The sequence below is a fragment of the Sceloporus undulatus genome, unplaced genomic scaffold (assembly GCF_019175285.1).
Source record: "Sceloporus undulatus isolate JIND9_A2432 ecotype Alabama unplaced genomic scaffold, SceUnd_v1.1 scaffold_16, whole genome shotgun sequence".
Classification (NCBI taxonomy): Eukaryota; Metazoa; Chordata; class Lepidosauria; order Squamata; family Phrynosomatidae; genus Sceloporus; species Sceloporus undulatus.
This window is the reverse complement of record NW_024802938.1, coordinates 241,736-265,852: the sequence shown is the minus strand read 5'-3', so window position 1 is coordinate 265,852 and position 24,117 is coordinate 241,736. Positions and strand designations below refer to the sequence as shown.

Genomic DNA, 24,117 nt, shown 5'->3' with positions numbered 1-24,117 from the left:
GGTAACTAGCTCAATTATACTCTTTAATAAATATATCTATTTTATCTAATCTTCATCAAAATACTTAAGACACAGCAGTGGGGGACTGGAGGCTTGTTTTTAAATACCAACTCCATCTTAAATACAAACTCAGAAAATCAGCTGGCTAATGTCCCCCAGAGAACCAGTGTGGCATAGTGGTTTGACCCTTAAGCCTATTACTCTAGCGACCAGGGTTCGAATCCCAGCTTGGCCATAAAACCTACTGAATGACCTTGGGCAAGTCACACTCTCTCAGCTTTAGAGGATGGAAATGGCAAACCCCCTTTGAAGCAACTTTCCAAGAAAAAAACCCATTACAGGGTCACCATAAGTCAGAAAGGACTTGAAGCACACAACAACAGCAACAAATAGACCCCCAAATTATTTGCACCCAAAATCTACAAAGCAATTACAAATTGCTTTGTGTAATTAGAGAATGCTAACCCTGCACACCTTGGGTCTCATACAGAACCCAGCTGAAGCTGATCACAGGAGTACAAATGATCACACACAGAGAACTAATGACAGAAAGATTGTTTAACAATGCCTTCAGGTTATGATACAATATCTGCTGTTTATGGTTACTGAAAAAAGACACTTTCAAAAATCCAGTACCAATCTCCTAGTGAAGTGTTAGTCTCAGTCTTCCAGTAAAGTGTCAACCTTTGGCTATTTTTGCTTTATTTCTTACTTAAAAGGAATGATTAAGAATTTCAAAGGTTTGATAATATAGTGGGCCCCTGTTATCCGTTGGTGTTTGGTTCCAGGACAACAACCCCCCCCCAATGGATACTAAAAATAGTGGAAGCTCAAATCCCATGAAATATAACAGCATAATAAAATGGTGTTGCTCATGTAAAAAAAAACAAACACCAAAGTTTGCTATTTGAAATTTATTCTTTTTAAAAATATTTTCAAGCCATGGATGCTTGAATCCATGGATAAAGAATCTGTGGATACAGAGGGCCAACTGTACAGTGTACCTGTAATATATCTAGTTCTAGTAACAAATAAGGATATAAATGAAGATGACCATGGTGGTGATGGTTATATATCCTACAAATGTACTAAAATCAAAAGTTTTAAAAGTTGTTTCCATGAGCAAGAACATTTTTATTAAAAATATTTTTCAGTAGCCCCAAAAAATAGATGTTCCTAAAAGCAATGAGACACACCTTTATGATGTGCTCTGTGTTCAGCATAAATACTCTACAGTGATCTATTTTCATTCTGGATTGATACATTTTAAAAGAATAAATAAGATGTGACATAGCTGGTTAATGGTGTATACTGCATATGTATATGTATCTTCATATAAATATATATGTATATCTGTCTTCTTAGAGAAAAAGTCCAGTTGTGTTCAGCAGGGCTTACTTCTACAGTGATTGCTGCCCAATCCAGTAAATTTCTACAGAAAAATTAAACTGGGTATATTCAGTTTTGGAATAAAATGGGATATTTCCCATTTTAACTTCCACAGATTTGCTCTGATCACAGCATTATCACCAGACAAGAGCTGGTTTAATAGTTTTAATGGACTGTTCAGAGCCATGCAATTTTAATATGCAACTAGTGGTGTTAATATGTTTTAGGAGGAATGTCAACACCAGTTATTGTTTTCTGTGATGTAGGAGTGTTCTAGTGTAGGATCAAGATGGTAGTGTGGAACACATAAAGAAGGAAACAACAGAATGTAAAAAAAATCCCCTAAATTAACATGTTGATGGCTGACTAAAGACAGTGCCTCGCTAGTCAGAGGAGTATATCACACAGAGCTTTTTGGTGCTGTTGTGGCTCAGTTCCAGTTCACTTCCGAAGTGATTGCACTTCCAATGATGCGGTTTCACATCGTAAAGTGACTGTTTTATTAGACGCCATTGATTTCTATGGGAGCTGCTTGCGAATTGCTTCAGCAGTGTTTCTGAAGTCACCCCTCCTTTTGGTAAAAATGGGGAAAAAGTGACTTCAGAGAATTCGCTTCCAAGCTGCCTTCGATTGCACTGCAATTTGGTCTGGTGTGGAAAAGTAGTCCGATGACACCCCTCTTGGCCCCTGCGTCCTGCTCCGTCATCCTCCTCCTCCTCCTTTATGCCATCTCCTCCTCTCTGCCAACCAGCCGATCCCATCATCCCCTGCGTCCCCTTAGACCCCTATCTGCTCCCCTCCTTCAGCCTCCCACCAATCCCATCATCCCCTGCCTTCTCCTAGACCCCGATCTGTTCCCCTCCTTCAGCCTGCCACCAATCCCATCATCCCCTGCCTTCTCCTAGACCCTGATCTGCTCCCCTCCTTCAGCCTCCCATCAATCCTATCATCCCCTGACTGCTCCTGCATCCCAATCCTGGCCCCAGGGACCCCCAGCGAGCTAACCCATCATCCCCTGACTGCTCCTGCATCCCAATCCTGGCCCCAGGGACCCCTCAGGGAGCTAACCCATCATCCCCTGACTGCTCCTGCATCCCGATCCTGGCCCCAGGGACCCCTAGAGACCTTTCCCATCATCCCCTGACTGCTCCTGCATCCCGATCCTGGCCCCAGGGACCCCCAGCGAGCTATCCCATCATCCCCTGACTGATCCTGCATCCCGATCCTGGCCCCAGCAAGCTATCCCATCATCCCCTGTCTTCTCCTAGACCCCGATGAAGGATGACAGCTAAGGAGGGGGCAGGGAAGGAGGACAGTGTCCAGAGCCCCACTGAGCATGTGCAAAGGTGCCAATTCGAATTGCTGAACCCTCAAAGTATGCTCTGGTGTGGTAATACAATGTGCACTCACTCCCCTTTGCTTGAGTCCGCATCACGTGACTTGCCTGGAGTCGAACTGACTTCGCTTGCCCCTCACTTAGGAAGGACAACAGAAAGGCAACCAGGTGTGGAAAAACATGATGTTTTAACCTCAATCCGCATTGCTAGAGAGGAGTGACTGTGGATCTGGTGTGAAAAAACATCATGCTTTGCATTGCTAGAACAAGAGTGACTGCGGATCTGAGCTGCAAGCCCCCCCCCCCATGTGTGATAAGGTCTAGAATTTAATCCAACAGTTGTAAGGTTATAACCAAGGGGATGGGACAAGAAAAATAAAAGATGCTTCAGCTGGCTTAAAGAAGGCCTCCAAAAAGAATTTTTAAAGGGCAACTGGAAAGAACACAGAGTATTTGTATCCTGTAAAAACACACAAGAGTATTTGAAGCTTTGGGAAGACATTTCATATTTGTTTATTTAAACTATATTCTATCTGAAGTGTATAAATGTGACACAGTATCTTACAAATATTAAAAGCCTCAACTATAGATCTTATAGTCAAACAAGAAGGGTACACAAAAGTTTGAGTGTTGGTCTAGGACTCCAGGACACCAGGGTTCAAATCCCCACACAGTCATGGAAACCCACTGAGTGATCTTGGACACATCATAGTCTCTCAGCTAAGAGGAAGGCAGTGAGAAACCAATCTTGCCAAGAAAACCCTGGGATACGTCACCATAAATCAGAGCCAACTTAGAAGGACATAACAACAACAACAACAACAACAACAACAACAACAACAACAAAGGAGCGGTGTTCTGAGTCAGGCCAAAAGTTAATCTAGTCCAGCTTTCTGTTCCTATAGTGGCAAATCAGATACCACACAGAAAATCATAAGCAAGGCATGAATATAACCCTCTCATATTCCACAGCAGCAACTGCTATTCAAATGCATTCTGTATCTGATACTAACTAGAGGTAATTTATAGCCATCATGACTAGTGCCACTGACAACGTTAAACTTCATTAATTCATTTATCCAGATTCAGGCAAGAATAGATGGGCTCTGGAAGGAACATCAAGGTGATCCAAAGGTCTAGACTAGAAGAGTCCTAGCAGAAAGTTGGTTTCTCTGCTAGGGCAATCCTAAAAGAAGAACACAGAAGCAGCCCAGGATCAAGCAGGCTCAATATAACAAAGGACAGATCATCAAAGGAGATTTCAAGTAGTGGGTACACAGTCTTGTTCAGCAGCTCTCCCTGCCTGAGAATGAGAGTCCTAAAAGGCTAAGTTCTCAGAATCCTACCAAGGGCTCAGCTGCAGGCTATGGCAGGCATTCAGACAAAAGAGCCTTGATCATGAGGAGTCCTTTACTGAGTAGTGAACACTCTTTGCATAACTGCCAGCCCAGCCCATATTTTTAGAAGCTAGCACTATCAATGGACAGGAGAAAGCTCAGTTGCATCCTCCTCCTCTGGAGCAGAGTGTCCACCACTGCGGGAGGGGACATCCATAAGCTTTTCTCTTGAGATCCCAAGGGTTTTTGGGACCAGCTTGTAGGTTCTTTGGCCCATTGGGTTCCTCTTTGCTGTGTGGCCCAAGGAATTACAGTTTGTTCCCTGAAAAAGATTCCTCAGAGGAGGGTGGGTAGAGGCTGTCCCTGATCTGCCCCAATCCTGGTATCAATCACTACCTCTTGTGGTGGTGGATTCCAAAATTCAGCTATGCATTAGGTGAAGTAGCTCTTCCTTTTACCTATCTCAAATTCCAAATAACGATGCAAATGATGCCTTTGCCCCAGCTTAACTGCTTACCAATTAAACAGTTAAAGGTTCATTGAGGCCACAATAAACCAGTGTGTTTTATTAATACATGCTATTTTCAAAATGTTCTTCTGTTAAACAATAATGATTGGAGCATGGATAAAAATTTCATTAGACAGCAGAAATGAGATGCTGAAGGCCTAAGGATATGTTGCAGATGAAGCGATGAATGGATTTATGAATCTGTGGATGTGAGAGGAAAGGAAAAGTCAGCATGAGGGATGATGTTAGAGTCATAGACAGAAATGCAAGACCAAGCTCATAATGGAAACAGAGAGGAAATGAAATTTGCTTTTAAGACCTATAATACTTCAGCTAATTTGGGTAACAATAGCCCTGGACGTTTCCTTTTTTCTACCAAAAAGAAACAATTAAAAACCCACTGAAGTTACAAGAAATAAATGTTTTTATTTTAAGCTTTTCCTTAAAAGTATTTTTGCAGAACAGTCAACACATGTCATGCAAGCTAATAGCAAAATTACAACAATTACCATAGATTTCCTAGTCATACTTATCATGGAGGTATTTTTTGGATGAAAAGTGTTTCCAGTATATTTTCAGTGCAAAAAGGTTGGCAGTATTAAACGACCAATCCAGATTGGTGTGATTAAAGATGTGCAGATGGAAGCCTCAGCAACAACACAAATAAGTAGCTGAATTGTTACTATTTTTTACAGGATACAAAAAGAAAGAAAGAACTGATCTGAAAGAGTATGACTACTGGTGAGGGTAACTAGTAGTACTGCGTTGGTTTAGTAATAATCCAGAAGGACATGACCTAAATGTGGAGGTAAAAGTTTACAGCAGCTGAACAGAGACGAATTAGGGCATAAAATGATAAAAAGTTACACAGACACAAAATAGTATCTGGTCCATTAAGAAGGGATGTAAGGCTGGTGGAAAAGTATGTCATGCTGCTATCACCTAACCCTTGTTCACCAACAAATGTTGTCAGAGATGTCATCTTCTCTACACTTCTCCAACTTCTAGGTCAACAAAAGATGGAACTTTAAGTGGCACCTCTTAGGTGTATGAATTTGGTTCAGCGTCAAGTGGCTAGTCGGCTTTTTAGGAGTACACATGGTGATGAATAAAACTGCCAATATTCTTTCCACTAGCCCCTAAGGAGAAAATGGCACAGCAAGTCAGAGTTCTTCATGTCAAAGTGTAAACAATCAGGCCAAAGCATAGTACAGAAAAACTGTTCTATGCATGTTTACTCAGAAGAAAGTCTTCTGTAGTTCAGTGGAAAACATTCCTAGGTAAGTTTGCACAGGATAGCAGTCTAAATGTTTCATAAATTGGCAGATATATTTCATGAGAAATATTTGTGTGAAATCCATGCACAAACATTCTTAAATGGGAGAATATAAAATTGGACATAAGGTGAAAGGACCCCACTGAGATCACAGTTAGATTAGCTCTCAGTGCACTGTGCACAATACTAAACAGGTATTCCCCATTAGCACACTGCGTTAAAAACAGACAGACGTAGCTAAAAATAGCAATTCTTTAACTAATTTCACATACTCATCAAGAGGAGAAAAACTTTGCAAGCTTTCCTAAAATGCAGGTGTGAAAATCTACTCCATCTGCACTAAAATAGATTTTGATAGTCTTTCTTAATCAGCATCTTCTACTCCAGTCTTTCTAGTGAACATGACTAATGCAGTAAACATGACTGCTGCAGAACTAAGGTTGCCTCTGTAGGCAACCTGTAAATCCTAAGCATCACATTTTTTACTCTCAAATGATGAGTGTTCACAATCAAGATGGGGAAGAAAGTATCTAATTTGTTTATAACCAACATGACAAGAGATCAAGTGCACATGAGAACAAGCTTCCTGATCATACCACAGTTGTGTAGGAGGGTACAACGTTTCTCTTCCTAACAGCATTTTATGATAGGCTGCACTGCTGAAGTTTCCAAAACAACCATAAAAGCATGTAAGTCCTCCACTGTGGCTGCTGCTACACTGCAGAATTAATGCAGCTTGACACTGCTTTAGCTGCCATGGCTCCATCCTACGGAATCCTGGGGTGTATCATTTGCTGTGGCACCAGACCTCTCAGACAGAGAAGGCTATATATCTTACAAAACTGCAAACCCCAGAATTCCATAGCAATGAGCCATGGCAATTAGTGCCAAACTGCATTAATTCTGCAGTGTAGATGCAGTCTGTAACTGGTTACCTTAGCAATATGGCAACAAGTGAAAAAAAAATCAAATGAGTCTGATCATGCTCTCTTTTATGAATACAGCACAATAAAGACTGTTTGAAAATGCATGAAGACAAAATGTAGCTCAGCCTTCAAATGGTACCCTTTGTCAATTTAAGCAAGCAAGCTTTATAAAAAGCTCTTCCAGATAAGTACAGTTTGGGATACATTTTTGTAACATCTTCCAGTAAGTAGATATTTTGGCTACAACATTTTTTTTAGAAATAAATGGTTCAGATCACTATTATCATCAACAATAACAACAACAACAACAACCTCTTCATTACAGTCCAGAGATTCAGCAAAAGATCACTATTATCAGTACTAACATCTCTGAATGAATGTTCTCAGAAACACAAATTATACCCACACAACTATAATCATATGCATACAGTTACAGATCCATAGCTCCTAGCAACATATCCACCCAGACTGGTCAACAGTATAGGAAAAGACAACTTACTTTCATATTGATAGCATAATGCGGTTTTAGGTCTATATTGGTACATTTGCAAAGCTGCGCTTGAGTACAAGGACTTGGTATGCAGTCCATTACAGAGAGGAAAACAACAACAGCATTGTTATCGTTAAAAGGGTCTATTTTTCTCTGGCATCTGTATCTATCTGTACAGTTGCTTGAACCTGGCCATAACTCATTGTTAGGGCAGCTGGTAACAAACATTTTAAATCCATTATCAGCTGTACAATATCCATTTTAGAAAAAAGAAGGAAGAGGGGGGAAAAATCAAGTTTTCCATTTGTGCATATGACAATGAAACTGACATGTGTGAGAACTGCACTACAACACCCCATTCTGAAAATGAACAATTTCTAAAACTAGCTATTAACAAAGAGAAGAAGAAAGGCCCACACCTAACGGGAAAAACTGAATTCCACAGATGCTCTGAAGTATGATTGATTTGCTGGAGAGAATTCATGAAATCAGTTTATCTGAAAAGAACATGAATTGCTTAGATTGGGAGGGAAAAAGACACCTATTTCTCATAAGAAATTAGTGAGATGTGTGGGAGTGAGTGGATGAAACAGACTTGTGCAGTCACAGAAGGAAAAAACAGACCCTCTAAAATGACAGGCAAAGCTAAAGAAGCATCTTTTACATCCAAGTGTTTTATCTGCTAGGTAAAGGTAAAGTAGCCCTCAAAGTTTCAGAAAGGAAGCAACGTTGGTATTTTCAATTTGATCCCAGTCTCCAGTCTTTCTTAAGTAAAGCTAGGTTTACAAAATGTTAAAAATCATACAGATGTTAGTTGGATAATTAGAAATTTGTATTCAAAAAGAGAAAAGTAAAGTATACAAGATATGGTATTAAGCCAAGCATTAACATTGCTAAGAAAGTCCTTTATCCACCTGACTCAAGACAATTATGTGAAGAACAACTACTAACAAGTTCCAAGGCAAGTTGCAGAACAATCCAACACAATTTTACTTGGAAGCTGATCATACTGATTCCAATGAATTTAGTCTCAAGTGTGTATTTAGGAATGCAATCTAATCTATAAAATCTTGGGACACCGCCCACCCCCAATATTATTTTCCCAGTGTATCTGAGAAAATGGTCTTCTACGTTTGGACAACCCCTTTTTTTTCCAGAACTCATTAGTTTTGAAATGAAATTATTTGTTCTAAAAATTCTGTTCAAGATCATTTTATTCACATTTTTTCTACATATCATTCTAATATATTCTGAAAAAATGACTCTATATGTGCCACTGCTCCAAACTCATTTCAGGTTAATGTAATTTAACATGTACATATTTGGCTTGAAACTAATTAGGCACTCATGCTCTTTCTCCTATAGTTAATTTACACTTGCTGCATAACATGAGCTGTCACCACACTAATGAGCTTTCCCCCATCTACAGTTTCTGTCATGTTTAAATTTTAAAGTAATATACTATTGTCAGCTAATTGTCACGGTGTTAGCCACCTTATGACTTAAATGTTATTAAAGAAAAAACATGCTATTCTGGTCATGTTCTTCAGGTCAAAAAACAATTGTGATAACACAAACAACACATGGAGGTGAATGGTTGGTGTTTTTTATTCTAAGGACAAAGAAGAACACAAAGAGTGAGAAAGAAAACACACCCTTGTACTTAAGCTTATGGGTTTTTTTTAAATGCACAATTATGTTTTAACATATTTAATAACCCTGAAAGAGGCGGTTTAAAATAAGGAGAGAATTAAACCATATTATAAGCTTTACTTTCCTTAAAGTAAAATTCATAGTTTTATTCAAGAAAAGGCAATAATGCTCATGCTCTAACATTATTGTATACTTTTGATTCAATCAGTTTTGGAAAAGTGGTGAAAGACAGCATTATTCCATCTGCAACTTGTTACATGCCTCGCCCAGGGAACGCTTCCCTAGTAGACTGGCTTGTGTATTTCTCAAGAAACCCTCCCAAAGAAGAGTTTGCTTGTCAAAATATCTGACACTTAGCACTACCATTTAATCACTCCATGGCTGCTGTATTTAAGGCTGGGGCTGAATCCTGAAATGTCTAGAGCACATGAAATGCTTAGGGTTTTGCTTTTCTGATACTTGACAGAACACCTCTCTGCCAAGGATAACCAAAAGACAAAAGAAAAGAAAAATGCATGGCAGCTTTTTTCTTTACTCTTCAATATCTTAGCTGTTGGAAGTGGGGGCGGGATGTGGGTGGAGAAGAGATAATACAGGAAAAATCAATAAGAATGTCTTCCATTATTAATCACCAAAGGGTTAGGATTAAAGATGAAACCCTCTATATCAGACAAAGTCCTAAGGGAACCTCGGAGGTTGACTGCTCTGAGAGGCTGTGTGTGGAGAAGAGTGGAGGCATATTAACCATAAAACGACTGGTCTTTAGCATGTGGAAAGTTGTCTTTTTTCAGATCTTAGGTTTCCCCCTCCTCATTAAAATCACATCCATTCAAAAGACTAATGACATTGAGAGAACATACATTTTGCATCCACTCAGTCTTGCCTTATTATTACACAGTCCCTCTCCCCGTATCTCTTCTGGATCATACTACTCATACTCCAAACACAAAGGTCAGGAAAGAGCAGCATATAGTTTACCATGCAGGTGAAAACCTGTTATTCATATACATGCCCCCCACAATTTTTGGTGGCTTCACTTTTTGTGGTGCAGTGTTCTGGCAGACAGAGTCCACTAATGGAGTGGGGCCATTACAAATAACAATGATTAAAAACTATCAAGCTTTATAGAAGCCATTTAAACACCACTTTGCCTCATGTAGCCTGAGGTCTCAGGTCAGTGTCCGGAAAGAGTACCCCCCCCCCATGTAATCACCAATTAATGCTTAGTTGTGAATTTGCATAACTCAATGGACATTATTTTCCCTCTTAACTTTTCTTGTTCATCAGGTGCTGTTGGCTTTTATTAGAAATTACTCTGGTTTTTACTTGCAGATCATTCTCTAAAACAGAGGCGTACATTGATTCCATAGAGTCAAGCCACAGTTGCAAAGCACAGACTGTGCATACATCTCATCTGTTCTTCTGTGCCTTCAAATTGTTTTTGACTTAGGGTGAGCCTATCATGGGGTTTTCTCAGCAAGGTTTGCCATTGCCCTCCTCTGAAGCCAAAAGAGTGTGGCTTGCCCAAAGTCACCCAGTGAGATTACACGGCTGAGCCGGGATACAAATCCTGGTCTCCAGAGTCTTAGTCCAGTGCTCAAACCACTACACCACACTGGCTCATACATCTCATACTGTACCTGAATTACTGTGAATGCTTCTCCATCCATATAACTATACAGATCATAGAGAGTGCATAGCAAACTACTGACCATGGCTAAACACAAGCAAACAATACACACACACACACACACACACAGACACAGTGAGCAGATATGGCAGATACATAAGCCACCTGAGCTCCTCCAAAGGAAAGATTTGTAATCCCTCTCTATATACATACACACAGAGATAAAATAGGAATTGCTCCTGCATTAATCGGCACCCAAATGCCATTATTTGGCACCAACTTCGATCGGGGTTGAGGGCACTTGTCTAGATACAAGGAGACCTCTCCAAACGGGGTTGGTGGCTCTCGGGGGCAGTTGGACTGACCTCTTCTGTGTCCGGAGACTGGAAAGGACAGAGGGACCGCGAAATGTAGGACTTTGGGGGGAAATGGAGGACACGGCCAAAAGAAAGGCTGCAAATGTCAACGCATGCTTCTGAGCCATGCTCAGAGTGGAAGACACTGTGGAATCCCTCCTGGTCAGAAAAGTCAAAGCTAAAAATACTCCTAGAAATGTAAAAGCGAACGCTTAGAGAGATTCTCAAAATGGAGGACGCTTTGGAATCCCCCCCCCCTGGCCAGAAAATCCAGGCTAAAAAGGCCCTCGTACAAAGATAAACCCAGGCCCCAAGTGGAGGACACTTAGGAATGCCTCCTAGAGAAGAAGGGTAAAATGTAGGGGTCTCCTGGAAAAAAGAGGACCTCTGGTCGTCCTGTCCGCTCCCTCCAAACCCCTCTCCCCAAAAACCCTCCACAGACATGTCCCCTTAAAGCCCCCCCACTGCCCCCGACCTGCCCAAGGGCCCCTGCAGGGCGCCAGGGCAATGCTCTCTCGCCCTCCTGCTGCCCCAAAGAGAGAGCCAGGCGGTGGGGAGTCCGGAGAGGCTTTGCTGTCCCTGGCCGGTCCTCCTTACCTTTGTTCCCCTTCACATGGCCCTCCTCCTGTCCGTCCGTCCCTTCCAGGCAGCAGCGGAGGAAGCGGAGCCAAAGGAGGGCTTTGCAAGGAGGGCGCCTGGCTCGTTGGGGCTTTGCGCTTTGCGCCTCTCTCTCTCTCTCTCTTTCTGTGGGTCTGAGGCGCCCGGCTCCTAGGCTTCAAGGCAAGGAGAGGTGGGACCCGGAGGAGGAGGAGGAGCCCCCGGAGCCAGGAGGAGGAGGAAGAGGAGGCAGGCTCAGGGGGGTTGGCCAGGCTCCCTAACCACCAAAGAGGACAACGGAGGACGCCTCCAGCCAAGTGGAGAGCAGGACCCAAAGAAGAAGAAGAAGAAGAGCAGTAACAGCAATAGCTCAAAAGGCTCCTAGAGACCTCAATGCATGCTCAGGAGGGAGGACTCTTTGGGATCCCTCCTGGAAAAGCCAAGAAGAAAAAAGCCCAAAGCCCTCAGAAGTAGAAATGCCTGCCGCTTCTTAGCCATGCCTCCTGGAAAAGCAAAGCCAATGCTAAAGTCCCTCAAGAGAGATAGAAAGGCTCTGGGCTCCTGCTGGGGATGGAGGGCAGGTCCTCCTGGGCACGGAGGCCCCGGGGGGGGCCCTCCCTTGGCTTCTCAGCCACTCCGCGGGAGCCAGCAGCAGCCTCCCTGGCCCTGTGCGCCTTCTCCTCGGGGAGGCTGAGCCCAGCGCCCTCCTGCTCTGCCTGGTGGGCTGCTTCTGGGGCGCCCGGCCCGAGGTCTCCCCTTCTTAAGCGCCCCCTCCTCCTCCTCCTCCTCCTGGCCCCCGTGAGGAAGACGCAGCGCTTGCCATCACCACGTGCCCCGGGGCCTTTGTCCTCCTGGCGCTGGCAGCACGGAAAGCGCGGCCGAAGAAGGGGACCAGCGCCAAAGGAAGGGAAAGCAGCGCCAGACTTTGCGCGCGCGGCAGATTAGGCCAAGACTGAGGTGGGGGTGGCTGGGGGGCAATTGGGGGGCTGTGCACGTGCCTTTGGGGGCAAACGTCTGGACAGGGCAAGGGGAACTGGGGCAGAGGGAGAAGGACGGAGCCACCTTGCCCTCTGGCACCTAGAATCGTAGAGTTGGAAGAGGCCCCAAGGGCCCTGATCCAGTCCAACCCCATTCTGCCATGCAGGAAATCTCAATCAAAGCAGCCCCACTGATAGATGGCCATCCAGCCTCTGTTTAAAGACTTCCAAGGAAGGAGACTCCACTAGACTCCGAAGGAGTGTCAAAACAACCCTAATGCTGAGGTGGAATCTCTTTTCCTGGAACTTGCATCCATTGTTCCGCATTCTAGTCTCTGGAGCAGCAGAAAACAAGCTTGCTTCCTCCTCAATATGACGTCCCTTGAAGTATTTAAACAGGGCTATCATATCACCTCTTAACCTTCTCTTCTCCAGGCTAAACATCCCCAGCTCCCTGAGTCTTTCCTCATAGGGCATGGTTTCCAGATCCTTCACCATTTTAGTCGCTCTCCTTTGGACACATGGCTCCAGTTAAAGAGACATCTTTACCTTCATATATCTATATCTTTGAAGATATAGCTGTGTTAGTCTGTAAAATCTGTATGCAGAGAGATCTTGTAACATCTTTGAATCATAGAATCATAGAGTTGGAGGACTCACCAAAAAAAAGAAGTTGGCAGCAGGAGCTTTCCTAACTTAAGTCTCCTTCCTCAGATGCATTTGGACCCCTTTGAAGAAATCTTGCCAAGAAAACCCCATTATAGATGCTATACATCACAATCCTGGTGGTATTTCCATAGATTGCAATGGAAGTATCCCTCACACTCCAGATATTTGACTATTGATCAGGCTAGATAGGGCTGCAGTCCAAGGTATGTGGAGGGCATCAGATTGCCCACACTGGTTCAGAAAGGTTTTATATATAAACACAACTGTTAGAAGTAGATCCATTTTTTACTTAAAGTAGGTTGATGACCCTGGGCAAGTCACACTCTCTCAGCCTCAGGGCAAGGCAATGGCAGACCTCCTCTGAAGAAATTCTGCCAAGAAAACCCCAGGATAGGTTCGCCTTAGGGTCTCCATAGGTCAGAAAGGACTTGAAGGCACACACCAACAACATGTGTGTGAATGAGAGAGAAAAAAGAGAGGCCAAGGGTGCTTCGGGGTCTTCGTTGTGTGTTTTCGCAGGCGTTGTGTGCCACACTTGGAAGGTACCAAGGCGCCTGGATGGGAATTGAGGGAGTTGGCTCCTCAAAGAGTTCGATCAGGGAAGGTTTAGGGAAAACGAAGCTCTGTACGTGGAACGATGGAGGACGAAGGGGACAGATGGGTCCAAAGAAAGCCTTTCCAAGAAACAGTGGGTGCCTTGGGAACAGGGTGACCAGATGTCATCACTGTAAAAGAGGACGAGCCACTGCAAAACGGAGGGCATTCAAGAACAACAGAAAACCTATTCTTGATTTGTTATCTTTCTAGTATCCCGCTCTGTCCCCAGAACTGGGACTCAGAAAAGGGAGGGCGTTCTCAAATCAAAGCCAAAAAGACTCCTGTCAATATAAATCCAGGCTTCTTAGTCATACTCAGAATGGAGGACGTTTTGACATATTCTTCCTGGGGAGAAGGCTGAAAGGAAGGACGTGTCCTGGAAAAGGAGGACGCCTGCTCCCCCTGCCTGCCAACCCAGGGGCCATCGGAACCGTCGCTACAATCACTTTTACAATTGCTGTCGTTGTCGCTTGCGACTTATGGCGACCCTGAGGCAAACCAAATCATGGGGGGTTTCTCGGCAAGATTTGTTCAGAGGAGGCTTGCTGTAGCCATCCCCTGAGGCTGAGAGAGTGTGATTGGCCCAAGGGGGGGTTTCCATGGCCGAGCCAGGACTCGAACCCCGGGAGTCCAATGGGCAAACCACTACCCCGGGCTGGCTTTAGGGTGAGAGAAAGAGTACTTTCCAGGGAAACAAGGGGTGAGATGGTTGTGTCCCTGGGAAGCTTCGCCTGTACAATCATTGATAATAGAATGTAATTAATAGAATATAGGGCGAAATAATCAGGGGGCGCCAGTCCCGTTTTTCCCTCTCTCTCTCTCTCTCTCTCTCTCTCTCTCTCTCTCTATATATATATATATATATATATATATATATATATATATATCTTCTCCAGTTGAAAGGCAGCCTACCCCTCCTCTGACCCCTTTCTTCTTTGCCAAGCTGATGCTCTTCCCTCCATTCATTTAGGTTTAAATTATTCATCCTCCTAATGATCACCGCCTCCATCGTCTGGGCGGTCTTTCTCGTCGGAGTCGGGAGAGAATACTGTCATAATAATCTCGTTTTATTCCGCAGTCTTCCTTCCCTCACATCTTCCTTTCTCCTTCCCCTTTGAGTGGAGTGACCCCGTTTCCTCAGAGTCCGCGCTTTTTGCAGCCCCTCAAAATGGGGGAGTGCCCCCCTACTATTGCTGTGGCACACCGCACTCCCCATATATTCCTCACTTCGCCCCATACAGACACACACATTTCTCCACTGCAAAGGAGGACAAGTTCACTGCAAAATGTAGGGCATTCAAGAGGGGGAAAATATGGGGGGGGCATTCCCAAATCAAAGCTAAAAACCCGCCTATCAGTATAAACTCCCTGCGTCCCACCCTCTAATCTTGCCTTCCCTCAGGTCAGCCCTCAGCTTCCTCAAGAGGCAGGAAAGGAGGTCTCCTGCCAGTTCTATACTACATTTTCTGGTGACTTGTCCTTCTTTACAGTTAGGACGTCTGGTCACCCTATTCCCAGGGCATGACCACCAATGGATAGTGGTATTTGAGGGAGGGAGCTGGGAGACACCCAGGGTGCAACTTTGTTGTTGTTGTTGTTGTGTGCCTTCAAGTCCTTTCCAACTTAGGGATCGAAGTCAAACCTATCATAGGGTTTTCTTGGCAAGATTTCTTCAGAGTGGATTTGCCATGGAGCCTTCCCTTGAGGCTGAGAGGATATCACTTGGCCAAGGTCAACCACTGGGTATCATGGCCCAGTCACCAAAAACCTGGTCTCCAGAGTCATAGTCCAACACTCAAACCATTGTGCCACAGGGAATAAAGAGCTACAAAGTCCAAGGTGGGCAAGCTGGCCACCCTCCACCTGAGAACTAGTTCCCAAAGGCATTCTCAGATGGGAGAGCAACCAACTTGCCCACCCTGGACTTCAGTCCTCAGAGAGTTCACGGGACCTCATTTCCCGCCTGGTGAGGAAGCCTGGTTTCCACAGAGAATTTGCCCTAGCAGTGGATAGAATGATATGCATCTACACAGCTGAAATAATCCTGTTTTGACACCACTTTAGCTGCCCTAGCTCCATCTTATGGAATCCTGGGATCTGTCCTTTTACAAGGTCTTGAGTGCTGGTGCCTCAAAAACTAAAAATCCTAAATCTCTGAAGAGGCCAGTCACAGATGCTGGTGAAACATCAAGAACAAACTTCTACAGCATGGCCACATAGCCTGAAAAACCCACAAAAAACTATAAAAATCCTAACATTCTGCAAAATGGAGCCCTGGCAGTGAAAGTGATGTCAAATTGCATTATTTCCACAAAGTAGATGTGTTCTATCATGAAAGTTTCCTGAAAGCCAGCATGGTGAAGTGGCTTGAAAGTTGGACTATGACTCTGGAGACAAGGGTTCAAATCCCCTCTGAGCCATGAAACCCACTGGGTGACCTTGAGCAAGCCACACTGTCTCAGCCTCAGAGGATGGCAGTGGAAAACCCCCTCTGAAGATATTTGCTAAGAAAATCCCATGATAGGTTTGACTTATGGTTGCTATAAGCCAGAAACAACTGAAAGGCACTCACCACCACCTTCCTGTTACCTCCCTCACCACTATCACTATCACCACCACCTCTCTCAATACTGATCAATAGTATAAATACAAATAGGCTGCTTTGGGGTTCCTGTATCTACTTCTGCCCCACTAGCCTATCCTGCTTGGTGTGGTCTGTTTTTTATTGATAGAATAGCCTGGGAGCACATGGTTAGCCCTATTTGCACACAACATGTTTTATAGTACTGGATTCAAAACACTTCACATATATCATCTTGATCATTCTTTACACTGCAATGCTTACAATAATCTTGTAAGTTAAATCAGTTGTACAATCAACCCTCCTTATCCATGGACTTTTCAAATCCATGGATTCAAGCATCCACAGTTTGAAAATACTTTTTTAAAAATATAACTTCCAAAAAGCAAACAGTGATTTTGCCATTTTACTAGGGCATTGTATTTAATGGGACTTGAGTATCCACATATTTTAGTATTCACAGGGCAGTGGTCATCTTAGAACCAAAACCCAGTGGATACCAAGGGCCCACTTTATGTATATTCTCTTATTGTTGGTGGGTTGGAGGTGGGGGCTTAAGGAATAGTGGTGAGCTTGCTGAATTTGTTCACTTTTTCCCATTCCCTCAAAAGCACTTCTAAATATATTTGGTTTCCCTGGCCTTTTCTTATGTTCTCATCCATTAACATGTAGTGCAGTCCTCTACATGTTTCCTTGAATGCAACTCCCACTGTGTCTGATAGGGCTTCTTCTTGGGTAAGTATATTAATTTCAAAGTCCTTTTTCTTGTTGTCTGTTCTTGCTTTCTTTATCCTTTTTCTTCTTCATTTGCCTATCCATTTTGCCTGTATTACTATTGTTAATTCTGCTTTATGCTGTGAAGGATCTTTTCCTTTAGGTGCCTAAGAAATAATGTATATTATTCCAGGAGACTCAAGGTTTAAATATGGGACCTTTAGATCCACAAACCCTTCTCTTTACTCTGCACTGGGGGGGGGGGGGTCCTCTGGGCCTCGGGAAGAGTGTATTCCGCCCAGGCGGCTGGATATTTCCACTGCCCACATGGCCATTTCTCACACTTGTGGCCATTTCTCCTGCCCACGTGGGCACTTTCTCAGCCTGTGCAGGCACTTTCCTCGCCTGTGTAGTGCTTCCTTTGCCCATGCAGCCATTTCTTCTACCCACTTGGTCACTTTCCCAGCCTGCACAGGTGCTTTCCCTGCCCATGTGGGTGCTTTCCCCTCGCCCCACAAGTCAAACCAGAAGTCCCACCCAGAAATCCAGCACCCAGTAGTCCTGCTCCCTGCACTGGGTGATATTCACTGGGGGATCCCCACTGGACTTGATCTTTATCTTGGTAGGAGATCATTGGGAACCCCATATGAGCTACCTGGTAGTTTTGAAAAGAAGAGAATTGAAATATTCAGTATGACTACAGTGGTACTTTTTCTCACATTTTCCATTCCCTAAGTGTGGTGATGCTGCACAGTGATTTCATGAATAATAATGCCAATTTAGGGTTGGATCCAGCATTAAGATGGTTGGAAAAAGTACAATAGATGGATGTTTTTAGGTAGTGGCTTCATAAGCAATTACAGAACATGCAACATCCAGAGTAATTAAGTCTTACCCAAAATGCAAGGGTCCTGAGAGGGCACCCTCAATCAATATATGAAGGGGGATTTAATTAGCTCAAATGATGGCTGCAAGAGGGCTTTGGATAACTAAAGCCAGGGTTAGACCTGTATATAACAGTTCTGAAAAACTGAACTTCCAGAATGCAACTTCCAAATGTAGTTTTATTTATAACAGCAAAAGGGGAAATCAACTTTCAAACAAAAACACACACTCATACACACATACAAGAACTAATGATATAACAGGTGTTAGAAGATAGTGATTTTCAGGACTGCAAAAAGGAATATTGTACCAGTTCCAGAAGTGAAGGCTCTGATCAGGGATTCTATAAAATGAAATGGCTCAGTGACTGCCTTTAGATCCAGCAATGCTGAGGAGTCAAGGGAGATACTGACAGGGTGTTTGACTGACCTCAGTCCAGACCGAATTGGAACTGCCTGACTGGGCACATATATAGGGCAATTTCTATCTCGGGGCAATTTAGGAACTTGAATGAATTTTCTAGGTGAGAGAATGGGCAAGGAAGTTGAGAATTGCCTGGGCATCCATGCAGATGTCTCTAGACAAAGGCATATCTCTCCTGGAGGGAGATACTCTTGAACTTCTGTTTTACTTGCGAGCACAGATATTGCACATAGCATTGTTTCCATCATTGAGGGGGTTATGCAGACTTCAATCATTCGCAGTTTCCTCTGGGCTTTGAGCTAAGCGCTCCACTGCTGAGTCTTCAGGATCTCTTTATATCATCAAAATGGCTTCCTCCACATGGGACACTCTCAGGACTATGAGCCTTTTGCCAGCCCCTTCAATATTAGTTTTGTATCAAATGGAGGGACCATGTATGAAGGGGTGATCTTTGAGATAACATAATCAAAATGGGTTGTTTAAACAAGGCGTGCATTTGTTTGTGCAAGAAGAATAAAAATACTCAATATAACACTTGCTGAAGAATGAAGTAGGTTTCTGCAAGCAATAAAATGTTTGCACTTACAGAATAACACCATTGAATACAGCCTATCAATGCTAAGTTGTGGATATATCAGCCAGGTGCTGCTGGGGTTGCCATTTGTTGATGATGTATACTGGAACTGTTTGCAGTTCTTGGAGATGACCTCAGGTTTATTGAATTACAGGTTACCTTCAGCCTCAGTCCATGATTCATCAGTGCAGATATGTGACTTTATCATGAATGAGGAACAGCAGGATCCTGTGGGGCAGCTCCTAGAGACATTTCTGATCCAGCTAGATAGAGGAAAGCCAAACCTGTACAACTTTACTCCTGGCCAGTGAATTCTCACAAATTCTACAAAAGTTGGTTGTAACACAGCTAAAATGGATCTCCCCTAATAAGTGCAAGCCTATATACAGTACTGTACTGTTATTTTCCTAACCCCATTTGCAGGCTGCAAAGTCTCCCAGGAGACCCTCCCTCTAAGCCCTCAGGCCCCCAATAAAAAATTTTGGAGTACTTTTTGGCAGAAAACCAAACTGCCACAAAAGAGGGGGGACTGGGTATTTTTCAGCCTAAAGCCAGGGCAAAAAGTGACATTGCAGGCATATCCAGGGGTATCATTAGGAAGGTGCAGAGGTGCAGACTGCACTGGGTGACATCTGAGAAGGGAGGTGTCACCCTGTGCACTGGTGGGAAAGGGGTGTCTTCCCAGTCAGGTGGCTCTGCAGATCTGACAGGAAAGCAATCTTCCTCCCTTTCCCACCTGGCCCTGCCAGACCCTGAAAGGTTGCAGGGTGTAACAACAGCCTACTCCCACCAGAAGCTGGTGGTGGAAGGGGTACCTTCTGGGTCTGGTGGCTTTGCTACCCAGCGAGAAAGCAAGTCTCCTCCCTTTGCCATCTAGTCAGGAGGCAGAGTTTTAAAAAATGATCCACACTGTGTGTCAAATATATTAGATACACTACTGGGCACATCCAGACTGATAGAAAAATCCCAGATTTTGTTCCTGTTCTTTCCAGTTTTATACTGGGTTCTGGAGGCTTAAATTCATTTAGATTACAATAAGCTGACCTACAAATCTCTGTTCATACCAAGAGCTCACCAAAAATTTTCTGGCGTAAACAAAACATGTATTGATCTCCAAAATAAAATCAGAAAGAACAGGCCCAAACCTGGGACTCTCTATTCTTTCTAATCAGTCTGAACTTCACTTTGAATCACACTAGAAGTGATGCTGTAACTTATGAGCAGTGGGGGTGGGGGTATGACAGGAAGGAAGAATGACACTAATCCCTTTCAAAGTTTCCTACCTCTGTTTAAATAGATGAGGAGTAATAGTCTCTGAATTCCAGTCAATGATTCTTGCTATATAGTATATAGATAACATGTTCATTACTCATAATCATAGCACTGAATGCAAGAAGAATTTGGCACTTAGAATCACAGAATTATAGGATCATAGAATGTGTTGGAAGAGACCACAAGGGCATCCAGTCCAACCCCCTGCCATACAAGAAGACACAATCAAAGCATACTCGACAGATGGCCATCCAGCCTCTGTTTGAAGACCACCAAAGAAGGAGACTCCACTACACTCTGAGGAATCATGTTCCACCATTGAACAGCCCTTACTGTCAGGAAGGGCTTCCTAATGTTGAAGTGGAATCTCTTTTCCTGTAGCTTCCATCCATTGTTATGTGTCTCATTCTCTGGAGCAGCAGAAAACAAGCTTGCTCCATCCTCAATGTGACACCCATTCAGATACCTAAAAAGGGCTATCGTATCACCTCTTAACCATCTCTCCTCCAGGCTAAATATACCTAGCTCCCTAAGTCTCTCTTCATAAGGCATGGTTTCCAGACCCTTTAGAATGTTGGTTGCCCTACTTTGGACATGCTCCACCTTGTCAACATTCTCTTTGAATTGTGGTGTCTAGAACTAGACACAGTATTCCAGATGAGGTCTGACCAAAGCAGAATAGAGTGGCACTATCAATTCCCTTGATCTAGACACTATACTTCTATTCATGCAGCCTAGCATCACATTGGCCTTTTTAGCTGCCACATCACATTGTTGACTCAGGTTCAACTTGTGGTCTCCTCGAACTCCTATATCCCTTTCACTTCTATATCCCTTGTTAAGCCAGGTGTTCCCCATCCTGTATCTATACATTTCATTTTTTCTGCCTAAGTGCAGTACCTTACATTTCTCTGTGTTGAAATTCATTTTGTGAGTTTTGGCCCAGATTTCCAATCTATTAAAGTCCTTTTGAATTTTGATCCACTCCTCTGGCGTATTAGCTGTTCCTCCTAATTTGGTGTCATCTGCAGATTTAATAAATTTGTCCTCTATTCTTTCATCCAAGTTGTTGAAAAAGATGTTGAATAGCACTGGAGCCAGGACAGAAGCCTGTAGCACCCCACAGGTCACTTCTCTCCAGGATGAAGAGGAGCTGTCGGTGAGCACCTTCTGGGTTCAGTTTCTAATTTCTAATCCACCAAACAGTTGTATTGTCTAGCCCATATTTTACTAGCTTGTTTGCAAGAATGTCATGGGGGATCTTGTCAAGGGCCTTATTGAAATCAAGATAATCTGTACCTACAGCATTCCTTTTATCTACAAAACTGGTAATTTTGGGGCTTGACAGACTGCCCCAAAAGGGCAGGCTGGAGCTGCCCGTTTTTGCTCCCAAGGGATGCTCCAGCAGCCAAACCATGCGGTGTCCTTCCGCACCAAAAAGAACCCAGAAAAACCGCATGGTGCATGCAGCCAATGCAATAAGTACACCATTGGCACACTGTCAGTGCATTGATGATGTGAGAGCGAAACTGCGGCATGCGAACACTGCACCTTGCTTGCGTCATCATGATGGTCCCCATGGGGACAGGAGGCTGCCATGATGGTGGTGTCCGTATGGACTAAGGTTTGGGAGTGTGCAGTCACTGCGTGCTCCCGAACCCTAGAATTGGCGCCAGGATGGCACATCTCACCTGTTTGCACCAGGCCTTTGTCAAAAAAAGAGCTCAGATTAGTCTGGCATGACTTGTTTCTCAGAAATCCATGTTGACTTTTTGTGATTATGGCATTCCCTTCTAAATGTCCACAGACTCTGTTTAATGATCTGCTCTAGAATCTTTCCTCATATTGATGTCAGACTAACTGGGTGATAATTGTTGGGATACTCTTTTTTCCCCTTTTTGAAGATGGAGACTCCTCCAGACTGCTAGGACTTCTCCTGTTCTCCAGGAGTTCTCAAAGATTATTTCCAGTTGCTCTGAGATTACATTGGCCAGGTTTTTTTTAATACCCTTGGATGTAGTTGTGAGAAGGCTGAGGCAAAAATAAATAAATGTTGAGGCACTTATTAAGGCAGTGAACTTATTAAGGCAGAGTCAGAACTGTGTATAAAAATGTTGCCATGTGGAAATAACTATGTTTACAAAAAGGAAAATATCCCAGTTGTACTTTTTGTCCTTTCACCATTAATATCTTTAAGATTGATCCAGAAATTCATAATCAGAAAACTAGCTGAATGGGAAACCTTCTAGAAAGGACTCTAACATACTCACTAAGGGGCTTTGCATGCGGAACACCGCCCCTTTCCCTGCTGGATCAGGGATACAGTAACCACATGCCACATCCCCAACCTGGCAGGTCCATGGTGCAAAAAGCCACAAAAAGCAGCTTCTTTTTGCATCACAGAAAGGGCGCCATAGCTGCTGGAGCCACAGCTTTTCGGCACTATTTTGGTGCTGAGATTGTACATGCTGTGCCAAGAAAGAGCCATGACACCTCCCACCATGTGATGGGGCACGTGGCATCATGCTGGCATGGGGGAAAAGTCAGGGCTCACGGTGTGCAGTTGTCACACCCTCACTGTGCCCCAATGTCAGTGTTTATCACTGGTCTGTTTAGGGCCTAAGTCAATGACATCCTAATTTTCTACATGCATTTCCTATCCACAAGCTTCTTGCTGATGATAATCTACTTATTAAAAGTGCAATGACAATAGATGCATATTTATTTAAAAAATGATTTTCCTACTTGGGGGAAGAAAAAGCTACCCAAGAAGAGGATTTGTGTGTCTTCAGGTTCTTCAGTCCTAGCGATGCAAACAATGGATCCTTATTTCACATAGCACTAGATCATAACTACAGTATTTCCATGGTTTTATGTTTCTTATTCTCCTAAAGGGACTAGTCATTTTTATTTGATTCTTGTTCTAAGCGGAAATTGCCTGCAAGGTTTGTTGTTCTTTTTAATTTCATTTAAAACCTGTAAGGCTCTGCTTGCCTCACCAAGGCCCACCTCTTCTTTTCCTGAAGTAAAACATGTTCGGTGAATATCAACAGACCAGAACCAGCTCACAGAGAGAGCTCAAGGGCATGCTTTCTATCAGTGGCTCATCCCTCCTCCATGTTCACAGCTTGTTAAAGAGCCACAACCTGAACTCACAGGACAGGTTTCAACAGCAGGATAATTACTCCCCCTCCCCCACTTCTAAACAGCAACACAACAACAAAAGGCTCTTTACTGCAGACATACACTCTTTCTTTCTTTCTTTCTTTCTTTCTTTCTTTCTTTCTTTCTTTCTTTCTTGTGATTATGGATTTGGTTTAGTGTAGAGCTGTGGGAGATCACTCTAAGGGATGTGGGATATTGCTGGATAAGGTTGTAAATATATTGAGAGAACAGAGGCCATCTTCTGCCAGTTAGCTGGATATAACAAGGGAGGAAGCCTTGTAGAAAAGATTGTATACTGTAATTGTGTGGTATGGGAGAGCTTAGTACAGTCTTTTCCTACCTGTGTGGTTTGTTGAAAGACTGTATGTGGAGAGGCAGCAAGGTTTCTTATTCCTTTGTTTCTTACACCATTCAGTCATATTGAATTATGGTATAATAGTATAATTCAATATGCTGAATACAATTCATTTTTGACATGATTCAGGTAGCAGAGAGGTGGCAGTATCATTTGCAAAACTGATCCCTCTGCACTGGGGTCACTTGTATCTCAGTACTTATGCACTGAAAAATAAATTTACATTTATGCTGACACATCCTTTATGCCTTATGGAAATTTTTTTACACCACACAGTCCTGTATCGGTATTCAGCATTTTTCCCCCAGTGTAATGCCAATATTCTGCAGTGACTACTTAGTTACATGTACATAACTAACGAATTTAACTAAGACTTACCTCTGCCACATTGAAGTCTCTTTTGAGAT

At 43.4% G+C, this 24,117-nt stretch overlaps 1 long non-coding RNA gene across 1 annotated transcript in view; it reads right to left on the bottom strand.

Annotated features, from left to right (window-relative positions):
- Positions 1 to 12,187, bottom strand: part of LOC121917358 — a 38,644-nt gene extending 26,457 nt beyond the window's left edge. Inside the window, exon 1 of the long non-coding RNA XR_006101011.1 lies at positions 11,499 to 12,187. This is a non-coding gene — a long non-coding RNA (uncharacterized LOC121917358). The remainder of the gene's footprint in view (positions 1 to 11,498) is intronic.
- Positions 12,188 to 24,117: the final 11,930 nt, after the last annotated feature.